At 46.4% G+C, this 22,903-nt stretch overlaps 1 protein-coding gene across 5 annotated transcripts in view; it reads left to right on the top strand.

The window, feature by feature from the left end:
- Nucleotides 1-22,903, top strand: part of SLC12A8 (solute carrier family 12 member 8) — a 174,139-nt gene that overhangs the window by 295 nt on the left and 150,941 nt on the right. Inside the window, exon 1 of one of the 5 annotated variants that reach the window (XM_029605265.1) lies at nucleotides 255-593. The exons of 1 other annotated variant lie outside the window; for it this stretch is intronic. The gene's annotated coding sequence lies outside the window, so the exon portion shown is untranslated. Of the gene's footprint in view, nucleotides 1-254; nucleotides 614-792; nucleotides 938-22,903 lie in introns of those variants that run through there. 3 more of the 5 variants (XM_029605263.1, XM_029605268.1, XM_029605266.1) reach the window with 3 other exon arrangements.

Genomic DNA, 22,903 nt, shown 5'->3' with positions numbered 1-22,903 from the left:
CAGCTTCGTCTTTCCCTGCCGTTCCCTCTCTCGTTTTCACCTTCCCTTTTGTAAAAAAAAAAGCGGTGCTCTTGACCTGGACCAAAACGGCCGCGTCTCGGCCGAAGGCAGCCCCGCTGCTTAACGATGAAGCAGGGACCCTCCGGGGCAGAGGAGAAGGGGTGCACCCCCCTCCCCGTGCCCGCAGCAGGTGCCAGATTCCGAGGCCTGCCCCCAGCCGCCGGGGCCTTTCTACCCCCTGCACGTGGCACGCGCTCTCCGGGGGTGGGGACTAAGAGGCAGATCCGATGCGTTGCAGGTTTTCTCAGCTCCAGCGCCCAGGCGGGGAGGGACGCAGGCTTCTCCCGCCAGGACAAGGCAGGGGCACTTGGTGAGGCGGCTGGACGGTGCACAGGGTTCCGCCCCGGGGGTGGGGCGGCCACTTCCTCGTGCCTGCTGCCGACGGGGAGCGGGGGAGGATCTCTTCAGTCCCGGTCCTACCAGCTGCGGATCCCCCCCCCCCCCCCTCCACGTGGCGAGCTCCTCCCGTCCAGCTTCGATTTTCAGCCGCCCCCGAAATACCACGGGCGATAAACCAGCGCCTACAGCGGAGGGTAAGAAAACGAAAAAGCAGGTGAGATTGCAAAAAAGAAAAAAAAATAATAATAATTATGAGGAGGCTCCCGGCAGATGGAGAGGGAAGGGAGGGGGCTGCCCCGCTGAAACTAGCGACGAGCGGGACCGAGGATCGCTGCAGCGCGCTATAATAACTTACAGGAGATTCAGATCAGGAGAAAGGAGCCTTGGGGATCTGACGGCTGGGAGGGGAAAAGCAAACAGGTTTCTCCCGGATGCAGGAAACGGAGTCTGTGTAACTCGGCGAGGCAGGTGGCACACTGGACTGCTGAAGTTTGTTTTGGGATTTCTGTGCCCTTCTCTTTGCATTGGGAGGAGCGAGGTAAAAGGCAGGGCGCTCTTCTGAGGCCGGTGCGGTAAAGTGCGCTAGGCTGAACATATGCTTGTGCATGTAACTGTACTGGTGCTTTTAATACGGATTGTAGCGCACTTCGGACCGATGCAGTATCAGCACGCGTTAGATGGGCGCTCATGATTGCCCGCCCTCTGAACTCGCGCCGATCCACCTCTCCGGGGCATCCGATTTAGGAGCCGATGCAGTGTTGAACACCCGTTTTCCTAGTGCGCGCCCAGCCACTTCTCCTGGGGGCTTGATGCAATATTTAAATTAGTGTGCAAAAAATAAAAAAAAGAGGCACTTGGGAAAATTTGTACATCCCTAGCGCCTCCTCAGCTTCCAGCGCACAGGAGAGGTGGCTGTCAAGCGGGTTGGGAAAACAGACGCTAAATCTACCAGCGTTCATTTTCTCCCGATACAGGCATAGACATGCACAAGATACACGGCCTGGACCGTCTGTATATATTTGGTATCGAGAAATTTTATTTTCCAAAACTTTTTTTTTTAAACTAAATATGCTTTGTTTGGTTCCTCCTACTTAATATCGCAACAATACTATTAGGAGGAATCACAGAAAGCAGGATTTTTTTCTTTTTTTCAATGCACCCTTGAGCATGGCAAACCCTGGGCTGGCGTAAAATTTGCTGCGTTGTAATGGACGCGTTGGCCACGTGAGACATTTTTTGCATCACGGGGATTAGCTAATAGCCTCATCTACATGAATTTACATGTGAGGAGCGCTATTAGCTACGCGGTGATTTGGATGCTCTAATCCCTGTATTTCATCGTTATGGACGCGCATCAAGCCATGCACTTAGCTGCTTGCATTGGCCTCTTTGTGCGCAGAAAACGGGCGCTCTGTGTTGAGCACCCATTTTCCTAATGCGCGCCCAGCCACCTCTCCTGGGTACGTGATGTGATATTTAAATTAGGGGTTGCGCCAAAAAGGAGGCACAAGGGAAAATTGTACGCCCCTAGCACCTCCTCAGCATTGGGTGCACAGGAGAGCTGCAGTTTGGGAAAGGGACGCTCAATCTACGAGTGTCCATTTTTTCCTGCTACTGGCATAGACACGCACAAGATACAAAGCCTGGACTGTGTATATTGGGTGTCCAGAATTATTTTTTTCCCAAATGTTTTTGGGTTTTTTGTACCTAAATCTGCTTTCTTTTGTTCCTCCTACTTGTATGGCGACAATACTATTAGGAGGAATCACAGAAAGCAGGATTTTCCTTTTTTTTTTTTTTTCGTTGCACCCTTGAGCGTGGCATACCTTTACGCCAGCCCATGGCTGGAGTGAAATTTGCCGCAGTGCAAGGTCGCATTGACTGTGCGGAAAATGTTTTGCTTCGCAGGGATTAGCTAAAGGCCTCATCTTCATGGAATTTACATGTGACGAATGCTATTAGCTACGCACTTGATTGGACGCGTATTTTGGATGCACTAACCCCCTTTTTGCATCGGGGGTTATGGACGTGCACCCATATCGGCCTGAAAAGATGGTATGTACCAGTGAAAGTAAAAATCAGGCTGATGCAATAAGGTGCGCTCTGCAGAGCACACAGGGTTTGTTTGTTTTTTGCATAAACTGTACTGCTGATGGCGAAGGAGTTGTGCACGTAGAACTGTGCCTTTTCCTTGGAGACTTCTCATGCAAATCCCGTACCAATGAAGACATTAGCTATTACTCACCAATGCAGAAAAGTGTACTGGCTTACCTCCTGTTTTCCTAAGGCTGAAATTGTAACTCCTAGTCCCAGGTGGACTAGAGTTTCCAGGGCTAATGTTAGTCTACGGGCTGGAGCTGAAGTTCCTGTGCTGGTACCTGCAGTCCGGATTCTATGCACAGAAAACAAATAATGTTTTCCGCACATAAGTATACTTTATGTACACAAAATTGTGTAGGTAGGAGCAGAGAGTTAGGAGCAAAACGTTTGTTGTGCACATAACGTTTATACTCGAGTGCCAGGACCTGTACTCTGGATTTGTATGCAGAAAATATGCTATGTGCACACACAAACTGTTGTTACTGCAGAAAGCTTTTTTTTTGTGCATAAATCATGCCTTTTGTGCACAAAGCCTGTTTTCTTTGCATAAAATATGAGTTATGTACATACATTGCATTTTGCTGTGCACCATGTCTTTTCTTTGTGTACACTTTCCATCTTATGCCACAATTTTTAACTCTTTATCATTGACATACCATTAGCTTGCTGCATCCGGAGTTAAAAAAAAAAAAAAAGAGTTTGTTAAACTGTGTGCTGAATTTCAGTGCACAATTTTAACTCTCAGCTTTTTTCATTGGCCTCAATATGTGCACAGATTAGTCCTCCTCCATGCAAAGCCCATGTTAATTAATGATGGTTCTAGCTATTACCAATGCAGGGAAGTACATTAAAGCCCTGAAGGCTTAACTCCTGTTTTCTTAACTCTGGAAAGTTAATTCATGAGTCACAGGTAAGAGTAAAGTTAACTCACATTTGTGGGGCTAGTGTTAGTCTATGGTCCCGTGCCAGCATGGTCCTGCACCTGGAGTTCCTGGTTGCTGGGGTCCCGAACGGGCAGGTGGACCATACCGATACAGCACCATAGAGTAGTACTGGCTCCAGAATTGTGGATTCATTTTTCTCCACTTGTGACCCGGGAGTTAAATTCCAGTGTTGTTTTTTTTTTTTTGTTTGTTTAAAAAGGCTAAGTATTGGGGTACCCGAGTCCAGGGCCCCCAACAAAGTGATACTGCTACCAAGACCCCAGAGTCAGCGGCGCAGACTTGTCGTACGTACACTTGTCCATTGTTACGTAAGCTGCTTTGGGGTAGCTGTTAGAGCAGCATGGCTGTCGGCATGGTGCAGTTCTTGCGGTAAGTGCAGCTGTTTTATTGCTCTTGCCTTATGCTTTGTCTTGTGTATAAGGTCTGAGCCTGGCTGCCAGCAGAACTAGCGGCCAGGCAGGAGCTGCATGACGGGATGGCGTGCCCAAGGCCGCAGACTGGAGCAGCGTGAGGCAACAGCAACACAGTTGTCCATACTGCATGATGGTGTCTATTGTGCTACTATCAGTACCTTCCCCAAAGAGCTTACATAATGATAGATGGGTGTACATATAACTATTGTACTGCAAAAAGTACCTACCCAGGCAAGTTTCCTAAACAATATAATTGCACCCAGTGGTGATCATTTTGCCAATAAGTAACTGCCTACCCCAAAGAGAACCACCTTTGAAAATGTATTTATAAATATTAACTACCCGCCTTTATGAATAAGAAATTCACTGAAGTCAGGGCGCTGCTTATTCTAATGGTAGGATTCAGTCGGAGACCAGTAGGTGTAGCAGCTGAAGGAGAGTTCCCTAAAGGACTGACATGATTAAATCAACAACAGGACTAAAGCAGATAAATATGCAAAGAAGGGCTAAACTTGAACTCCGTCAGGTGAAAACACAAAACAATAGGCTGCAGCGGTGCGGTGCGTTCAAGGAATTCCTAGCAGATTCCAGTTTAAGCTCTAATGCTGGAAGGGAGCAGGTGACATCTGCTTCCAGATAAGAGAGGACCTGGGTCACTGGCCTGGTGGAAGAGTCAGGTTTTCAGGTGCGTTTCCGGCAGAGGTATTTGGGAGAGAGTTCCGTCTACGGGTATCCGTTCTTTTGAATTCTTTTGTGGACGGGGTCATTGTGGAGGCCGCTTGAGGGGTTCTGAGAGTTCTGGCAGGCCTGCAGAAAGACGTCCGTTTCCTGTTGGAGCGTCGGGGGGTTTTCAACCTTACGCCTGTCTACTGCACCTTTTCAGGTTTTTGTGTGCGGGAAAAAAACACGTTTTCCTAACCTTCCTCATTTGTGTATAGAATCGGCTCGGATTTAGGGGGGCAGGCAAAACTGCCTCTGGTGCCAGATCTTGATAGGCGCCGGGAGCTTTGCCGCCGTTGCCCCGTCTCTACCGGCTGTGCCTCCCAGCTGCTTGCTACCTAGAGCTGCCTCACACCTGATCGGCGGTGGCAGCAGCAGCAGCAAATTTGAAAAAGGCGTTCAGTGCTCAAGGCCCCGCCGCAGCCCCACCCCTTGCATGGGTTTCCATAGTAACAGGAAACCCGCATGGGAGGAGCGGGAAACCGCAGGGCCTTGAGCGCGCCACGGGTGGCTGGAGGCCCCCGCGCCGAGTTCCTCTTTCCAAATTGCTGCCGTCGCCGCCACCAATCAGAACGCCGCCGCTTTAGGTAACATTTGGCTGGGAGGTGGGGCCGATCGAGACATGGGACGATCTGAGGTCCCTCTCCCCTCCCTTACATTTTATGACATTGAAGGAGTGGGAGTGGAAATAGTCCTCCCTCCCCCCCCTTCACCCTGCATCTTGGGGAGGGCACCCTTGTGCTGCCTGTGGGGGCTCAAAATGTAAATCCGGCCCTATACAGAATGGTTGCTTAGCTTGGCCGCTCTGTTCCTTTCCAGTAATCTCAGACAGGCAGGTTTAAACCAGTTGTTAGGAGAAGCACTGAAGTCTGTGTATTCTGAGGTGCTGGAGGCAGATTAACTAATTAAACACTGCAGGCCATGACAGAAGGCAAAAAAAAAAAAGCAAAGAGCAATTGGGGTAATAACATGAAAAATAAGTGGAGGTTTGGAAGCTCGGGTGAAACCAAGAGGAAGGTGGAGCCTAGGGAACTGGCACAGGGAAGCTTAGTATGGAAGTCGGCACTTGGTGGTGACGAAGGATATTGCCAGGTTCTTGTGGCCTGGTTTGGCCTCTGTTGGAAACAGGATGCCGGGCTTGATGGACCCGTGGTCTGACCCAGCATGGCGATGTCTTATGTTCTTATTACTTAGGTGCTCCTGTTTGATTTTCCAGACGTGTTTTCCAGCTTTCTCTGTCCCCCTCAGATATTCTCAGGTTTATTGTGATATTTACTGTACATTAATGGAAATTAAAAAAAAAACAAACCTCCAAATTTTGTAGAGTATTCTCTGCCCCTTGAAGGAACAGAAACGTATTAGGGTCTAGGTAGGTGTGACTCACTTGGCTCAACCCAGTTTGCCTGCACTAATCTAAGCGAGGGTGTTTCATAGCTGTCGGCCACATATGCTTGACCGCCTGCGGGATATTGCTCCTTCCCCGCAGCTGCGAAGCGCGACCAAGCCTGCCTGAGCCACCTCGTCCCGGTTATCCCTCAGAACGGTTAGAAAGCCGTGCCGCTGTTTCATATCCATTGACTGTTCCTCCCCTCCTCCTCTTGGGTACCTGATGTGGCCGAACTGCCATTCTGTGCAAGCTGGGTTTGTCTTCTCCCCTTCTTGGTGCCCTGCATGTGACTGAGCGTAGAGGTTTCTGCAAACTAGTCCCAGTGCCAAGGCCTGCCTCCCTCCTCCGCGTTTTCTTTTACCTGCGGCTCGCCTCTTAGCCCCGCCTCCTGTCGCCTTCCTAGACCTGCTTACCTCCTGCCCACTGTTGAGGTTACCGCCGCCTCTCAGTAAAAAAACGTCTTCCCTCTGAGCCTTCCTCCCTCTCCCCAGCTTCATTTCGTGACACCCCCTCGCCCCGTCCGTGAATATTATTTGTTACGGAATTTTTGTCCCTAATTGAAGTCTGCTAAATATTTGCCTGCTTTCTGCTGTATCGCCCTTTCCCTTGTCTCGCTCAGTGAGGACGTTTTGAGTCCTGTAAGCCCCTCGCTGTTAGGCTTTCTGTCGCAGACCGTGTACCGTTTTTGTCAGTCCTTCTCGGAACCACTTCCATCCTATCGGAGGCTTTGTGACGGAAGGAGCAGAACTCAGTACTCGAGGTGGGGGTCTCGGCACTGTATTACCTCCTTGTTTCTTCTAGGGATGCCTTTCCTGTTATATCCGCGTATACTGTTAGCGTTCCTTGCTGCTTTCTTACTCATCACTGTCAACCTTCAAGGTAAAAATAAACAACAAAGAATCGCACCCGGTCAGCTCCAACCTGGGAGTACCTCAAGGATCTTCCCTCTCACCAACCCTCTTCAACATTTACCTGCTTCCTCTCTGCCACCTCCTTACCAAACTAAAGATCAAACACTATCTCTATGCCGATGATGTACAAATCCTTATCCCTATTAAATATTCGATACTTAAAGCCTTAAACTTCTGGAATAGTTGCTTTCAGGAAATCAGCACACTCCTCTCTACTCTAAACCTAATCATCAACAAAGACAAAACAGAAATCCTCATCATCTCCCAGGGGGACAACCTCTCTCTCTTCAACCACCCTTCAGCTATCCCAGGCAACCTCAAAAACACGACATATGTTAGAAATCTGGGTGTGCTCTTAGACAGCCAGCTTAACCTTAAAAGATTTGTTAACAATACGACCAAGGAATGCTTTTTCAAATTACAAGTTTTAAAAAAGTTGAAACCCCTTCTTCACCAACAAGATTTCCGCTTGGTATTAGAATCAATCATCCTCACAAAAATGGACTACTGTAACGCTTTATTACTCGGCCTTCCTTCTGTCACCATCAAGCCCCTCCAAATGATACAGAATGCGGCCGCCAGGATTTTGACAAATGCAAAAAAGAATGATCATATCACGCCTATCTTCTACAATCTCCACTGGCTCCCCATCAAATTCAGAATACTTTACAAAGTCCTGACCATCATGCACAAAACCTTAAACAACCTCGCCCCAATTGATCTCACAATCCAGCTACGCCCTCACACCTCAGCCAGACCGATTAGAAGAGCCTATCAAGGCACACTATACACCCCCCAAGCCAAAACGTCCCTAAGGAAAAGAGCCCTATCTACAGCAGGTCCAACACAGTGGAACTCTCTCCCACCAGACCTACGACAAGACACTTGTCCATCCTCCTTCAAAAAAAAACTTAAAACATGGTTATTTAGATTGGCTTACCCAGAACCACCGAACAAGCCAAACCAAACTAAATCTCCATAATTTTTATGTCATCCAGCAAGTATAGCTCATAATGCATCCAACAAGCAGTTTATCCAGTTCTTAGGTTTTTAAAGCAAGGCTCTCATCAACCTTCTTTGATTAAGTTCACACATCCCCATGTTACTGCACCTAACTTAGCAAGTTCCATCTATTTCATTCTCTGCTTATATTTGGCCCGTTCTAGCCCTAACTGCTCAATGCTATCCACTGTCTAATACTATATTATATTTAATATAATTCTAATTTATTGTAACGTTTACCTAATGTTCTATATTCCTAATGTTTTATTCAAAGTTTACTCAATGTTTCATGTTCTATGTAACGCTTTCATGCGAGGTTATTGTTTCACTGTAAACCGGTTTGATTTGTATCCCATGCAAGAAGATCGGTATATAAAAATAAATAAATAAATAAACAAACCTTCAGGTCATCTGAGATAGTTAAATCCCTTTCTTGCTTGACCTCCCTTTGTTTTTATTTATTTATTTGTTTATATTCTGCTTTTCGCCACTTATGAGAGGATTACATTCAGGTAATGTACGTATTTCCTTATCCCCAGAGAGCTCACAATCTAAGGGGGGAATTTTCAAGCTGCAATAGGAATATAATGTGCATTAAACAGCATATATTGTGCGATAAATGCTGTGCATCATGTGATTATAGTGCTATCTTGGTGATATTGTGCGATATTCACGATCTCGTGCAATTTTTAGGCTACAAACCCGCCCCTGTATAATGAGCTGCTTTGCATGGCATTTGCATCCATGAATTGTGCAAATCCATGCAAAGCAGCTGATGCATACCTAATCCTATGTAAATAAAACAAAACAGCCAATTTAGAAATTTGTCTAGAATTATTTTATCTACACCGTTTTCTAAAATGTTAATCCACTGTGGGAGCACAGAGACCTTAATGTGAGTCCTGATGCTCCTGTGGTAGATTTAAGAGGCCAAGCCACACAACATGTCAGCCCCCCAAAAAAATCATGGGGGGAGGTTCATTAGAACCTGCCCATTCGAGGGCCACTAATTGAGGCGGCTCATAAAAAAAAAAAGTAAAAAAGAAATTAAAACAGTGGAGCATGATGACGTCCCTCCCCCTTCCCAGCCAGCCACCTCCTGAGGTATTCACACACCCCTCCCAAATAGTGACTTCCCCCACCACCTCCCTCTTTCCATTAAAAATCTAGGCTGGTATAGCCCCCTCAAACCCTCCTACCCTCAACTGTCAAAAAAAAATTGGCAGCACCACTGGGAGCGGAGAAGGCCTGGTAGGATATACCAAGCATCCACCATTCTCTCCGTAAAGAAATATTTCCTCATGTTTCCTCTGAGCCTTCCTTCCTCCATGGACTTTTTGGCATTCAAGTGCAGCTTCCAAACTCATTAGATTCCTCCAGTTTTTGCAGATCTTAATTTTTGCTTCTCGTACCTCGGACTTCATAGCCCTGTTAAAAAAAAATTGCACTTTGTGCAGGATTCACCTCCTCAGTAGAATTAACATTGTCCTGCAAAACTTGAAATCTTCGCACACCATGTGTTCTTACACTCTTGTCAGCTTGTCCATTCCCCCTATACTTCCATGCTGGTCTCAGTCACTGAAGAAGAGTGCATAAGTATGAGCAGTATGTAGTTCAAACTCCCTGAGAGCTGTATGGTGCCAAAAGGCAACAGCCGCTCCAGGGGGAAGCATCAGGAGTAACTGTGAACAGTGGAAGAAGGTGGGAAGGGATTACCTGTTTGAGGGGAACAGATAATGGCTGGCTGGGGAGAGGAGGTAGAAAGGGAGCCAAGTTATCAGGCTGGTGGGGTAATAGCTGACAGGCTGGTTGAGGGGAAAGAAGTGTAGTGGGAATGAGTTGGGAGTGGTTGGTGATGTGGAAACGCGGGTAGCGGTTCCATCTCTGGTGGTTTCATGTGCCCCTGGCCCCCGATACAGCTGCAGAGGAGCTCTGGCAAGCACTGAGGCAGGTGAGAGGTGCCCCAGCATGGCTGAAGATTGAAGAATGATGACCTCGGCCACAGCCACACCTGTACACAGCAGAGAGACCCAAGCAATGCTATGTTGGTCTCATGAGTGGTCCTCCGACTACTCTAATCCCTTTCGGACCTGCCGCATGGAGCAGCAACTGCAACAGGGCGGACAGTGGTCAGAGGATGAGGACATCAAAGATGAAGACTTGAAGTGAGACAAGACTCAGGATACATGAAGTGGAACATCACTCTGGATACGTGAAGTAAGATGAGACTTTGAAACATGAAGAAATGCAATCTGGATACGTGGAGTGAAGAGGAACTCTGGTCATATATATGAAGGAACTCTGGAAGGCTATGAGTTGCTTGAAGAGGACTTGGTCGGTACTGGACATCATGCGTCCTATACAACCTAGTTGGACTGGTCTCGGACCACGTAGGCAGCGTGCCCTAAACAGCCAGGGTAGGCTGGTCACGGACCACGCTAGTGGTTCCCCACACACGTTAACAGAGCTGAGTCTGTACTGCACATCACGCGCCCATATACTCAGCCAATGAAGACAGGTCACGGACCACGCTGGTGGTTCCTCACACAGGGAGGAAAGAGAATGAAGTGAAGACTTCGATGAAGCCTGTTCCAAATGCACCCTGCACAGCTGGTAAATGCCAGGCAGGGCCATGCTGGAACGGATCGGATAACAGAGTTCATTCGTAAAGTGGAGGCAGAGTGCAGACTCCGAGGATTGAGGCAAGGTTCAGGATTCGAGGGGATACCTCTACGATGACAGTTAAAATAAGAAGCTGGAACCTTATGGAGACTTGCGCTGCCAGGACGAAGATCAACCGGATAAAGAAGACATCAAGACGAGACATCTGGAGACCTTGAGACAATGAAGACATAGACGTAGCGTGAGGACATCACGAAGACACAAGATCCCACAAAGAACGAAGTGCCTTGAGAAGCTGATGACAAGAAGCCCTAAGGAGGACTGGCTCCTTGCGAAGGCAAGGAAGGAATGAAGACAAGACCTTTTTATAGGCAGAAGAGGCGACTCCCTCGATGACATCACTGGTGGACTTCCTCCCTTGCTATCCCTTTCAGAAGGGGAAAGAGAGCTGGCCTCCCTCCCTAGGAGGAAACAGGAGGTTGTGCAGGACCCTGGACAGCGACCCTGCTGCGATGCTGAAGACTGCAGATGGAGGAGTAGGCCCCGAGCAGGCCCGACATTGGAAGCAGCATCCTGAGCGACGACAGGTGAACTGCTGGTGGCTTCATGCCGCATGAGAGCCTGGGGATGCAGGCCTTCTGCCATGGAGGGTCCAAGGTAAGGTTGGTAGCCTCGGGGCCACATGGTGACGCTGACAGTGGCCTCCTGGCCGCATAGAGTGTTGCAGCGCAGCTTCCTCCTTGTCTCTTTGACAAATTGCAGATCTTACTTTTGTCCAAGCAGAGTTGGAAGTGCCTAGGAAATTCACCTAAATTCAGTTCATCTGCAGTAAAAATCAACTTACATTCTCAACTCTTGAGAGAAAACATACTGAAATCATTCAAACACCGATAACCCTAAGAAATAACCAAAAAATTGAGCTAGCCGAAAAAGTAAGGAATCTGGGAGTAATAATGGACCCAGAAATCAACCTGAAGCAACACATATCTATAAAAGTAAGAGAAGGCTACGCAAAACTTATGGTCCTCAGAAGATTGAAACCATTACTCACACTTGCCCACTTCAGAACAGTATTGCAAACACTTGTCTTTTCTAGCACTGACTACTGCAATGCACTCTTACTAGGACTCCCAAGCACATCGATAAGAGGAGGGACCATATAACCGAAACTCTAGCAGACTTACCGTACATTGGTTACCTATTGAATACAGGATAAAATACAAAGCCTTATGCACCATACACAAACTAATATATGATAAAGAAGCAGACTGGCTAAACACAGCCTTACGAGTACACGTTCCACAAAAAAACCTCCGCTCAGCAAACAAAGCACTACTAACAATCCCTTCAGTAAAGTCAGCAAAATTAACCCAAGTGAGAGAAAGGGCTTTATCATTGGCTGGGCCCATACTATGGAACACGATGCCCCTGAACTCAGATTACAGAATAATCTCAAAACTTTTAAGAAAACTCTAAAAACATGGCCCTTTAAAAAAGCCTTCACTAAAGAGTGTGGAGGGTAGAGAATGAAAATACAGGGTAATGCAGATGAGAATGAATTTACTCAATCCTACATTTAAGAAGTAATATCTCAAAGAGATAGTAACACAATAATATACCTGGACGTGACCAACATTACTCAAATAATGATTTTATTTATGAAATTGTAACCAAACTTTATTGGCACCTGATAGAATGTACGATATCCTACATTTACTTACCTTAGTCTATGTGCCTATTTGTAAACCATTGTGATGGTATATAACTTAGCGACGGTATAGAAAAGTTTTTAAATAAATAAATTATGACTTTTAAACAGAAAAGCAAATTCTGAGCTATAGAAGCCAATTTTTCTTCTGTTTGTATTTGTGTAGGAAAGGCACAGTCAGACTTACTTATCTCCCGCTGTCCCTCTTCCTCCCTAGCTCCATTCCCCTTATCAGTTAACTCTTCAGCTCCCTGTGTCTTTATTTTCAGGTTCTAAAGCACTGGTATCAACTCTACTGTATCAGAATTATTAGTGTCCTCATTAGAGGGTTTTTCTTGTCCTTTGTGACCAGATTCTGCATTTCTGCATGACTATGGGTTTCAAATGCACAGGGACACTGAGCACAGTTTCCTGGATTTGACAGCAGTTCTTCAGCTTGGTGCTGTAAGTCAGTCACACCCTTCTTAAGTGTATCCTGACAATTAAAACAATGGCGGCAGACAGACAAAAGCATCAAACATGCCCTCAAACAGTCCGTGACACCTTCCGACATATACCGGGAGGAGAGGCAGGTAACTATTTCAGAGGTCAAGTCAGAGCTCTGTCCCAGCCTTGTATTCGATGTCACATCAGCTTTTCTCTGTTTGGCTCAGTAACTGTGCTGCAGCATTCAGTTTGTTATGACTGGTCCAGCCAGACATAGTATCAGAAACCTGCTCAGTGGGAACATTGCTAGACTTACACATGATCCAAGTATTAACAGCAAAAAGGACACACATTGTTTTTATCACCGAGTGTGGGGCGTTCTCAGATCATTTTCGTGGTGTTCTGTGCACTTCCCAGCAACTCCTTAAGGTGTATCCTGACTCACACTCAGTATCAGGGCTAACTCTCTTTTCACCCTGACTGGTGGATTCTCAGTAGTGGGGAAGGATAAGCCCCCAGTCTCTTCTTATGAGCGCCAATAAAGAAGCTGGAAACGGTAAAAAAAAAAAAGTTGGGCTCCTAAAGGCTGTAAGGACAAAACATGCTTTAGGTGCATAAACCACAATTTTTGCACAAATAATGTTTTAAATACCTAAAACAGGAGTTATGCCAACACATCTCTCTGCATTGGAGAGTAATTGCTAATGCCTGGGATTTGCACAGAGGGCTGCTAATTTGTGCACGCATTATTGTTTCCATTTGTGTGCACAATTTATTTGAGTGCTAAACAATTTGCTAAATCGTGAGGACTGTTGTATGCACAGGAACATGTGCACAATCACATGCTAACATGAGCTGAGTGCAAATTCTGACGTTGGGGGGCCCACGTTCTTTGCTTAATTAATTGCATACCCAGTCACCAAAATTTCTGCCTTAGCCCCCCATATAATCTGGTTTCTTTCTCATTCTTCTGTGTGGAACAGCATCAAAGCTTTGCTGAAGTCTAGAAAGATCACAGCAACTGCTCCTTCCCTTATCCCCATCAAATACCTTGATCGTTTGGTTGATAAGACCTCCCCTTTGTGAAGCCATGTTGCCTGGGGTCCTATCATCTGATTTGCTTTGAGATATTGCAGTAGGGTTTTCTTTCTGTCCTGTTTCTATGCCTTTGCCCACTACTGAGAACATAAGACATGTCATGTAGGGTCAGACCAATGATCCATCGAAGCAGCCCTGGGCATAGCCCCAGGGCCATCACTGAAATGACCAGTCTAGGTATGGGGGGGGGGGGGGGATTTAAAATAGAGGAAAAATCCCCAAATCCAAACCCAAATTCCAATCTAGCTGGAAGTATAAAGGAGCAGGAGGGAACCCCCCCCCCCAACAAAAAAAAAATTATATTCTCTCTGTTGTCTTTGCCTAACCTGTTAAGCTTTTTTTCATAATGGAACTGTACAATCCCCTTTATCATTTTTGTTCCTCTTCCCTACACCTTTTCTAGTTCTGCTATTTCTTTTTTCGAGATGGGGTGGCTGGATCTGCAAACAGTGCTTGGGCTGTGGTTGCATCATGATCCGTACAGCGACGTTATGAAAATAGCAGTTGTGTTTTCTGTGCCTTTCTCGATAATTCCCAACATTCTTTTTGCCCTTTTGACCACCCGTAGGAGGGGCCATGTAGTCTGACTCACACAAACACGCTAAGAAAATATTGATACCTGACTATGGCCTACATGAAAATATGAAAAACTATATTTTTCTGTATAATATATGCACAAACATATGCTTGTAAAATGTCTGACAATAACAAACAAAAACAGGTTAAATAACAGTACTTGAGCAGAATAAATATCTTTTTTTTTCCTCCAACTAAACAGGGATTATTAGGAAGGGAATGGTTAATAAAACAGAAAATGTCATAATGCCTCTGTATCACTCCATGGTGAGATCGCACCTTGAATACTGTGTACAATTCTGGTCGCCGCATCTCAAAAAAGATATAGTTGCGATGGAGAAGGTACAGAGAAGGGCGATTAAAATGATAAAGGGAATGGAACAGCTCCCCTATGACGAAAGGCTAAAGACGGCTGAAGGGGGATATGATAGAGGTCTTGTGAAGTGGTTATTTACACTTTCGAATAATAGAAGGACTAGGGGGCATTCCATGAAGTTAGCATGTGGCACATTTAAGTCTAATCGGAGAAAATTCTTTTTCACTCAACACACAATAAAGCTCTGGAATTTGTAGCCAGAGGATGTGGTTAGTGCAGTTAGGGGTAGATTTTAAATACTTGCGCGAGCGCGAACAAAAGTACGCTGGATTTTATAAGATACGCGCGTATCTTATAAAATCCGGGGTCGGCGCGCGCAAGGGGGTGCACATTTGTGCAACCTGCGCGCGCCGAGCCCAGCGCGCGCTGCCTGTTCCCTCCGAGGCCGCTCCTATTTCGGAGCGGCCTCGGAGGGAACTTTCCTTCGCCCTCCCCCCACCTTCCCCTCCCTTCCCCTACCTAACCCACCCCCCCTTACCTTTGTCGGCAAAGTTACGCCTGTCGGCCGGCTGCCCCGCTCCGTGGTCCGGTCCCGGGGGCTGTTCCGGAGGCCGCGGCCACGCCCCCGGAATGCCCCCGGGCCAAAACCACGCCCACATCGCCGCCCCCGAAATGCCGCGCCCCGCCCCCGAAACACCGTGTCATCCCGCCACGCCCCTGACAGGAAGCCCCGGGACTTATGCACGTCCCGGGGCTCTGTGCGCGCCGGCGGCCTATGCAAAATAGGCGCGCAGGGGTTTTAAAATCCGCCCCTTAGTGTAGCTGGGTTCAAAAAAGGTTTGGATAAGTTCTTGGAGGAGAAGTCCATTAACGGCTATTAATCAAGTTTACTTAGGGAATAGCCACTGCTATTAATTGCATCAGTAGCATGTGATCTTCTTAGTGTTTGGGTAATTGCCAGGTTCTTGTGGCCTGGTTTGGCCTCTGTTGGAAGCAGGATGCTGGGCTTGAAGGGCCCTTGGCCTGACCCAGCATGGCAATTTCTTATGTTCTTAAAGGCCTGTGGTCAGGTCTCTCCAGCCCCACCACATGATGAATCATCAAAGCAGGTTCTATTTTTGGAGACTAAACAGCTCTGGGATCTCCTTAACGTTGCAGAGTTTGTCATGCTAATCTCTTTTAGTTCAGCTTTGACCCGGAGTTTGTTCGTCCTACTGTGTGTCAGAGGTTTATGTCTTTTGGATGGCACATGTGCTGAAGAGGTTTCTTTGTCTATTGCCTAACTAACTGCTAAGGCACTACTACTGCACGTTTCTCTCTCTATTCTGAAGTGGTGGATTTTCAAATGTTTTTTCCATATTCCCTGTTTCACCATTTTATACATCATTCTCTTCTAGCCCTTCACATTCTCTAAATCTAAACACATTCTGTAATCATAATAATAATATCTGCATCAATATCATATAATTAATTCAGATAGCAAGCACTACTGTGATGCCAATACCAAGGTAGATAAGAATGCATGTGCCCCAAAATCTAAAAGTGTACTTGTATCCATAAGGTTTCTACGACAAAAGTTTAAATTATATACTAGAGATGTGCATTAGTTTTTCAGGAATTAGAATTGTCTAATTCATCATGGTTCGGGGGCACCAAAAAAAGAATGTAATTTTTCCAAAATTTCGGAAAAATTTGTAGTTTGTGTTAGTGCGCACTAACTCGAAAATCGGGACCCCCGAAAAAAACGAACCGTGGGAAAAACAAAATTTCCCGTAGGGGCCTGAAAATGAAGCCCGAACCGATCTAAACAAACAATGCACATCTCTACTATATACTAATTCTGAGTAGATGCCAGGTGTTTTCCAGTTCTCAGCACTAGCAGAGCTACTTGGTTCTACTTTTTCTCTGAATACCAAGGACAAGATTTAACCCCCTACCTACTAGCTGGCTTTAAGTGGGATTCTTATTTTCTAATTAGGTCTTGTTCCATTTTGTATTTTGTACTTCTCTGTGTGTGACCTTGAAGTTTCCAGCTTACTTCCTACCAGACTAGAGGAAGGGGGCCTGCAATAGTAGAGCTGTGGGCTGTGACACACAGGGCCGGTGCTAGTTTTTTGCTTCCCTCCCAATTCATTCAGTGCCTGTCCTGGGCCCATCAAATATAGCTGAGGTCCGTCCTGCAATCTATATTTTCAAAAAACTGACTTGCTGCCTCCTCCAGAACCTATGGATAGGAGACCCTTACAGCCTTGCACACACGCCACTCCCCCCCCCCCCCCCCCCCCCCACACACACACACACTCCCACACCCTTTGCAGACACAATTAAATTATGCATTTCTAACAAATTTTACATGAAAAAGAACATTTAAAAGTACAGTCTTCTGAGGCAAAAATATCACTTACAACCTGCATATTATATTTACATGCACTCCTGAGGAGCCTAAAAAATTCTGCAGAAAAGACACTTGGAACTCCTGTGGAATTAGACTTTTAATAATGTGTGCTGGATGTGGGCTTGGCCCTCAGAAAGCAATGAATAAGCTGAATTACCATTACAATATAGTAAACCTCCCATTTCAAAACAACCCTGACAATCTTATATATGAAAAGGCAACACTGCACATATTACACCAGGCTCCAGAACACCAATAACATTCTTATTAGGAAACCAGGCTGCTATAGATCACTTCACAGAAATTACATGCCGGCAAAATAGCTCACCTCGGTCACATATGCAGAACACAGAGAGACCCTGACCAAATACAGAATAAAGAGATAAGAAAGTTCAACAGAAACAAGCTGAGAAGAACTGAACTGGAACCCACAACAAGCCAGCCTTTATGTACTGAGCAAGAATAGAAAAACAGAAACATTACCATTCTTCATAAAACATTAAATACAATCAAGAAATATAAAACATTAATCATAATAGTAAAATCATATTCATAAAAATATTTCAAACCAGTTAATGAGTAGAATATTGAAAATTTCCCAAACACCAATAAAATATTTCAAAACATCTGAATAAAAAATCCAATAATTAGAAAATGTTATGTTCCTCCCCAAAAACTAAGCATTTTGAAAGAGCAGAATCATCAAATTACACCCAATAACTAAAACTTAAGGATTAAAAAGTCTTCTGCTCTCCATACCTGGGATCTTCTAATTTCCAGTCACCCTGAGATTGTCGTGGATTGGGGGAGGTAGGGACGCCCAAATTTTATCTTCTTTCTCACACATGCACAATACCACATTCATTCTCTCACACACTTTGGGGTAGATTTTAAAAGCCCTGTGCACCGGCGTGCCTATTTTGCATAGGCTGCCGGCACGCACAAAGCCCCAGGACGTGCGTAAGTCCCGGGGCTTTGCTTGGGGACGTGTCGGGGGCGGCACAGCATTCGGGGGTGTGACGGTCCAGGGGCGGGGCTGAGTGCTCCGGCACAGCAGCCTGTGCCGGGCCAGGGAGCTGGCGACGCGCGCAAGTTACGCCTGAGGCAGGCGTAACTCAACAAAATAAGGTAGGGGAGGGGGATTTAGTTAGGGCTGGGGGGTGGGCTAGATAGGGGAAGGGAGGGAAAGGTGGGGGGGGGGGTACAAAAAAAAAGTTCCCTCTGAGGCCGCTCCGATTTCGGAGCGGCCTCGGAGGGAACGGAGGCAGGCTGTGCGCGCTGACCCTGAATTTTAAAAGATATGCGCGGCTACGTGTGTACCTTTTAAAATCTGGCGTACTTTTTTAAAATCTGCCCCTTTCTCTCCCTCACAGATACGATGTGTGTGTATCTGTGTGCATGCCTGTGAGAGCCTACATGTGACACACAGGCTCTCAAAGGCACACAAACATATATACAAACACACAAGCTCTCACACAGTCTAACACACTTATGCACCCACAGGCTGTCAGACACATACAGGCTCTCACACACATATACAAGCTCACACACACACACATGGTCTGTTAACATCGGGCAATGCTGGGATGAGCTCCACCACGGCCCACTGATCTTCCTGCTTGTGGGGGGAGGAGCGGAAACTGTGCGTGGGCGTACTCACACGCAAACGGAAGATGGGCCTCTCCTCCTTCGGCCGCCAGCAGGTTAAGTGCTGGCGGCCTGCAGCTTCTCTCCTTCGGCCACCGGTGGTTTGGGCTCCGCCGGTGACCTGCAGCCTCTACTGCTGCCACCGGCCCGCCACCCTACCCCCAGGGCTTTGCACTTGTCCACATTAGGGTTAAACTCCATTTTACGTCACATAAAGGGCTCACTCCATTATCCCCGCAACAGCATACAGCGAACTTTGTCGTTCATACAATGCCCTCATCTTTACACGGCATACATCACACACACTGTAACATTTCCAACATAAACGCCAAATCTAATAACATCTGCCGTAATAAGAATCGCCCAAAAAAAACAAATCAGAAGGCAAAAACAGATCTTGCTTGCCTTCACAGTATGTCATCAATAAGCAAACGTACTGGTAGACACAAATAAACAAGGATCTTTTTGAGCAGCGTTCCTTATCTCTCACAATGCCATCCTCTCAGCACCATACATCACACCCTCATCGACATACATAACACACCCACAAGAAGAGCGCTTTTAAACAGCCAGGCACGTCAATCATGCATAAAAGCCACCGTAAAACCCAATACAATTACTCAGAAATAAAGACATCAAAATAAAAGAATATTCTCAAAGAGAGCTTTAAAACAAAACAAGCCCACTCAATACGATACGTTGTTCACCCTGCAAAAAAACAGAGGTCATCTACACTGGGATTATGTTCCAGCCAATAGGGCCTCCAACCGGCTGCACGAAATAGACACAACAGTGCCCCATTATATGAACTTGTACCACTCTCTTAGTTTTCCCCAAATACAACTTATTAGAGGGGCATAGGATCACATATATGCTACCTGGGAGGAGTCACTGTTTGTATCGGATTGCAATAAATAAGATTTCCCAGTGTTTGGGATGCATGAAGTTCCCCAGACTTAAATATAAAAGGACATATTTTACAGTGGCCTCAACTCCTGTCACCCCAAATAACAGGACCCCTGCCCGTCCTCTAGAAAACCGTCACGATATCAGTTGATGACACAGATTATAGGCTCTCTTAAAGGCAAACAGAGGAACATGATTTGCCAAAATGTCCCATGTTTGAAGTAAATGCCAGTATTCTAGTACTTTATAATACGAACCACCTGAGAGGTATATACAGTAAAGGGTAACGCCTACAGGGCGGTGTGTAGATATCCTAGAGGTCTTTAAAAACAACCAATCCCTGTTAACGTATAAGGCTTGCTTGTATGCCCGCTGAACAAGATATTTTGGATAACCCTGTTGTACAAGTTTCTCCTTAGACTTGTATTCACCAGCACTAGAGCAAAGCTAAATTGTTTGCTTATCCATAGGAGCTGAATGGTTTTGCCTGCATATTTGTAATAGGTTTTAATGTTTACTTGCCTGCAGTAAGTTAAAATGCATGCTTTCTTGTCTGGGATGCCAGTTTGTTTGCTTGTTTGCAGGCTTACATGCAGGTTTATTTTCAGTAAGATTAAATACTTACAATAAACTTAAAGACTTGCTTGATTGACAGTAATAAACATGCATAACTGCACAGGTGGCAATGTTTTCTTTACTTTTCTTCAAAATTCACATTTTTAATTTATCTCTAAAGCTTTAAAAGTCTGATTTTTATATTCCACCTTTCGGCACTGCAGAGCGGATTACATTCAGGTACTGTAGGTATTTTAATTTATTTGTTTTTATTGTGTAAGCTTAAAATTATGACTTATTTACATGGAACGGGTACAGCGGAAATGCTTAAACACTTAAAGCTTAAATGTGGAGCTGCTTATCTGTAGCGCTAGAGAGAGAGAGAGTCCCGCTCATTGTGCAACAGTGACACCTAGTGACTGAATTTAGGGCTCATGGTTGTAAGGTTTCTGTAGGAGCTCTGGTGCATGGTCCCTGGTTGAGGCCGGTTACCGCGGTGATTTAGGTTAAGTGAGTTGGAAGAAGATCCCTGGGAGGTTGGCTCATGGTGCTGGACCCTGGCCCTGGTTCTGACTGAGATGGTAGCCCAAGGGAAATGGGAGGAAACTGGTGGGCTCCATTTCGAAGAAAAAAATGAATGGGATTTGCCTATAAAGGAGGTAGTTTTTCCAGTGGCGAGCTTTGTAGCCAGTTTTCAATGAGAAACTGAGGACAGGGGGAAAGAGTTTCCCCATTGTAAAGTTCAGAGTCAGGGGGAGGGGGGCTTGAAAAGTGACATCTGGACCTGGGATCGGGAGAAGGTAGAGCGAGGGATGGGAAGATGGGAGGGAGGGAGAGGCTAGCCCAGCTACTTTGGAGCTGAAAAAAATGAGCCTAAACTTGGCTGGGTAGCCCTGAAAATTGCCTCCGGGCCTGCTGTCTCACCTTTTGTGCAGCCTTCCCCTCTTTTGGCCTTCTAATGTTGTCGGCATCCTAGGACTGGGATCTGGTACCAGGAGCCTTCATTTGCGACTCCCCGGGGATTTATTTTTTTCTCCGCTTTGTATGCCCGCCCAGACTGGCCTCAGCCAGGGGCTTCGCAGTCCATGAGCCTGAAATGCGGGCGCTAGGTGTTGCCATTATGCAGTGATTGGGACTCCCCTCCCTCCCCCCCCAGGACTGTGCATGCTCTCTCCGCGGTGTCTCCAGCCCCAGCCAGCCTGGGGAGCAGACGCCTTGACCCAGGAACAAACCAGAGCTTCTTGAGCCACCGGACTAGCCCTCTTTCAGTCTCAAAGCCCTTTATAAACTGAATTCCAGTAGCCTTGGCCGAAATATCTCCAGAAATTGCATCGAGTCATCCATTTTCATTCTTTCCGGAATCAACAAAATTCCCAAATTGTTTTTCCAACTCCTATTACGTTTATTGGGCTGAATGTTTTTGGGGTTTTTTTGGATACATTTTTAATTTCAGAACCTACCTCATCCTAACTAGGCCGGAAACTGGAGAGGGAGGAGACAGCAGCAGCAGCATCCTCCGGACTGGCAGCAAAGGAGGAAGCAGCCATGCCTGAAAGTAGGGGAACCATCAGCCCCACCACCAAGTCTTGTTAGAGTAATCGGTGGTGGCCCACAGGGCCCAGCCCTGGAGGAGGCAGCTAGACCCCCATGGCCCAGGAGAGCAGGAGCCAGCGGTGCCCTGGTCTGCCCAGCAGAGGAGAAGGCAACCACCTGGGATTAGTCTGAGACTTGGAAAAGAACTGCAGCCACGAGAGGGGGGTGGGGGGTGGGGAATGCCTCAGCATTCGGAGGGGCCAATGCCATAATGTGTGGGTTAAAACGGGGGAGCTGAAATTCAGTGCCCAGGTTAAAAAACATTTAAGTCCTCGAAGTTGTAAGCTAAGCATCGGGAGTTTAAAAATAAACAGTGCGCTGACCGGAAAATGTGCGCACGAACCCGAGTGCGCTCAGCACAGGCTGAACGCGTACTTTAAACTCAGGTAAGTCTTACAGCCGTGATGAATGCGCACAAAAATGCTTTCAGCACGGAAACCGGTTTTTGTGCCCCTTAAAGCCCATTTATGCACAGAAAGCGTGACTTGAGTGCGCAAAGCACGCTTCCCGCACATACATCCAGTTTACGGGTCCCGGCGCCAGAGCTCTGGCTTCTGCTCCTAGGCTGACGCCTGTGCCGGAAACTTTACTTCATCTCGGATCAGGGGTAAAATTTCCAGCACTAAGAGAACCTGGGTTAAGCCAGCGCATCCCTCTCTGCATTAGGGGGGTAATAGCTAATGCCTTCATTTGCATGGGATTTCCACGCGAGAGCACTGAGCGGGATGCGCAGTTTGATGATATTGCCTGATTTTTAAAAAAATATATTTTACGGTTGCATTTATTGAACTTGCGAATCACAAACAATCCAAATAGCTAGGAAAGTGTCCCAACAGTCAGGAATAGACTAGCATGGCAACTCCTTTAAAACTAATGTCTTATTTGGAAAAACTCCCGGGTCTGTGCCTGCGGAGAAAATCACTAAATTGTAATCCTGGTCCCAGATTTTCTTGTGTACTTTTTAAAAGTTTAGATCATTATCTTATATAAAACCTTACAGTGGTATCTTACCATCATGTCCCGTAATCAGAAAAGGCTGCAACCAGCCCTGGTCACGGCCGTGTATCTATTTGCTGCGTCAGGAGCACTGGCTCATCAGTGTGTGCGAGTCCTTAGTTGTAGGAGTGACGTAAAAATTGCAGCTCAGGCCATCTTCTCTATGTGCTGCCCCTACAAGCTGTGTTA

This window comes from Rhinatrema bivittatum, chromosome 6 (genome assembly GCF_901001135.1).
Source record: "Rhinatrema bivittatum chromosome 6, aRhiBiv1.1, whole genome shotgun sequence".
In the NCBI taxonomy this organism is placed as follows: domain Eukaryota; kingdom Metazoa; phylum Chordata; class Amphibia; order Gymnophiona; family Rhinatrematidae; genus Rhinatrema; species Rhinatrema bivittatum.
Note: the sequence above shows the minus strand (reverse complement) of the source record. Positions and strands in the feature narration are given on the sequence as shown.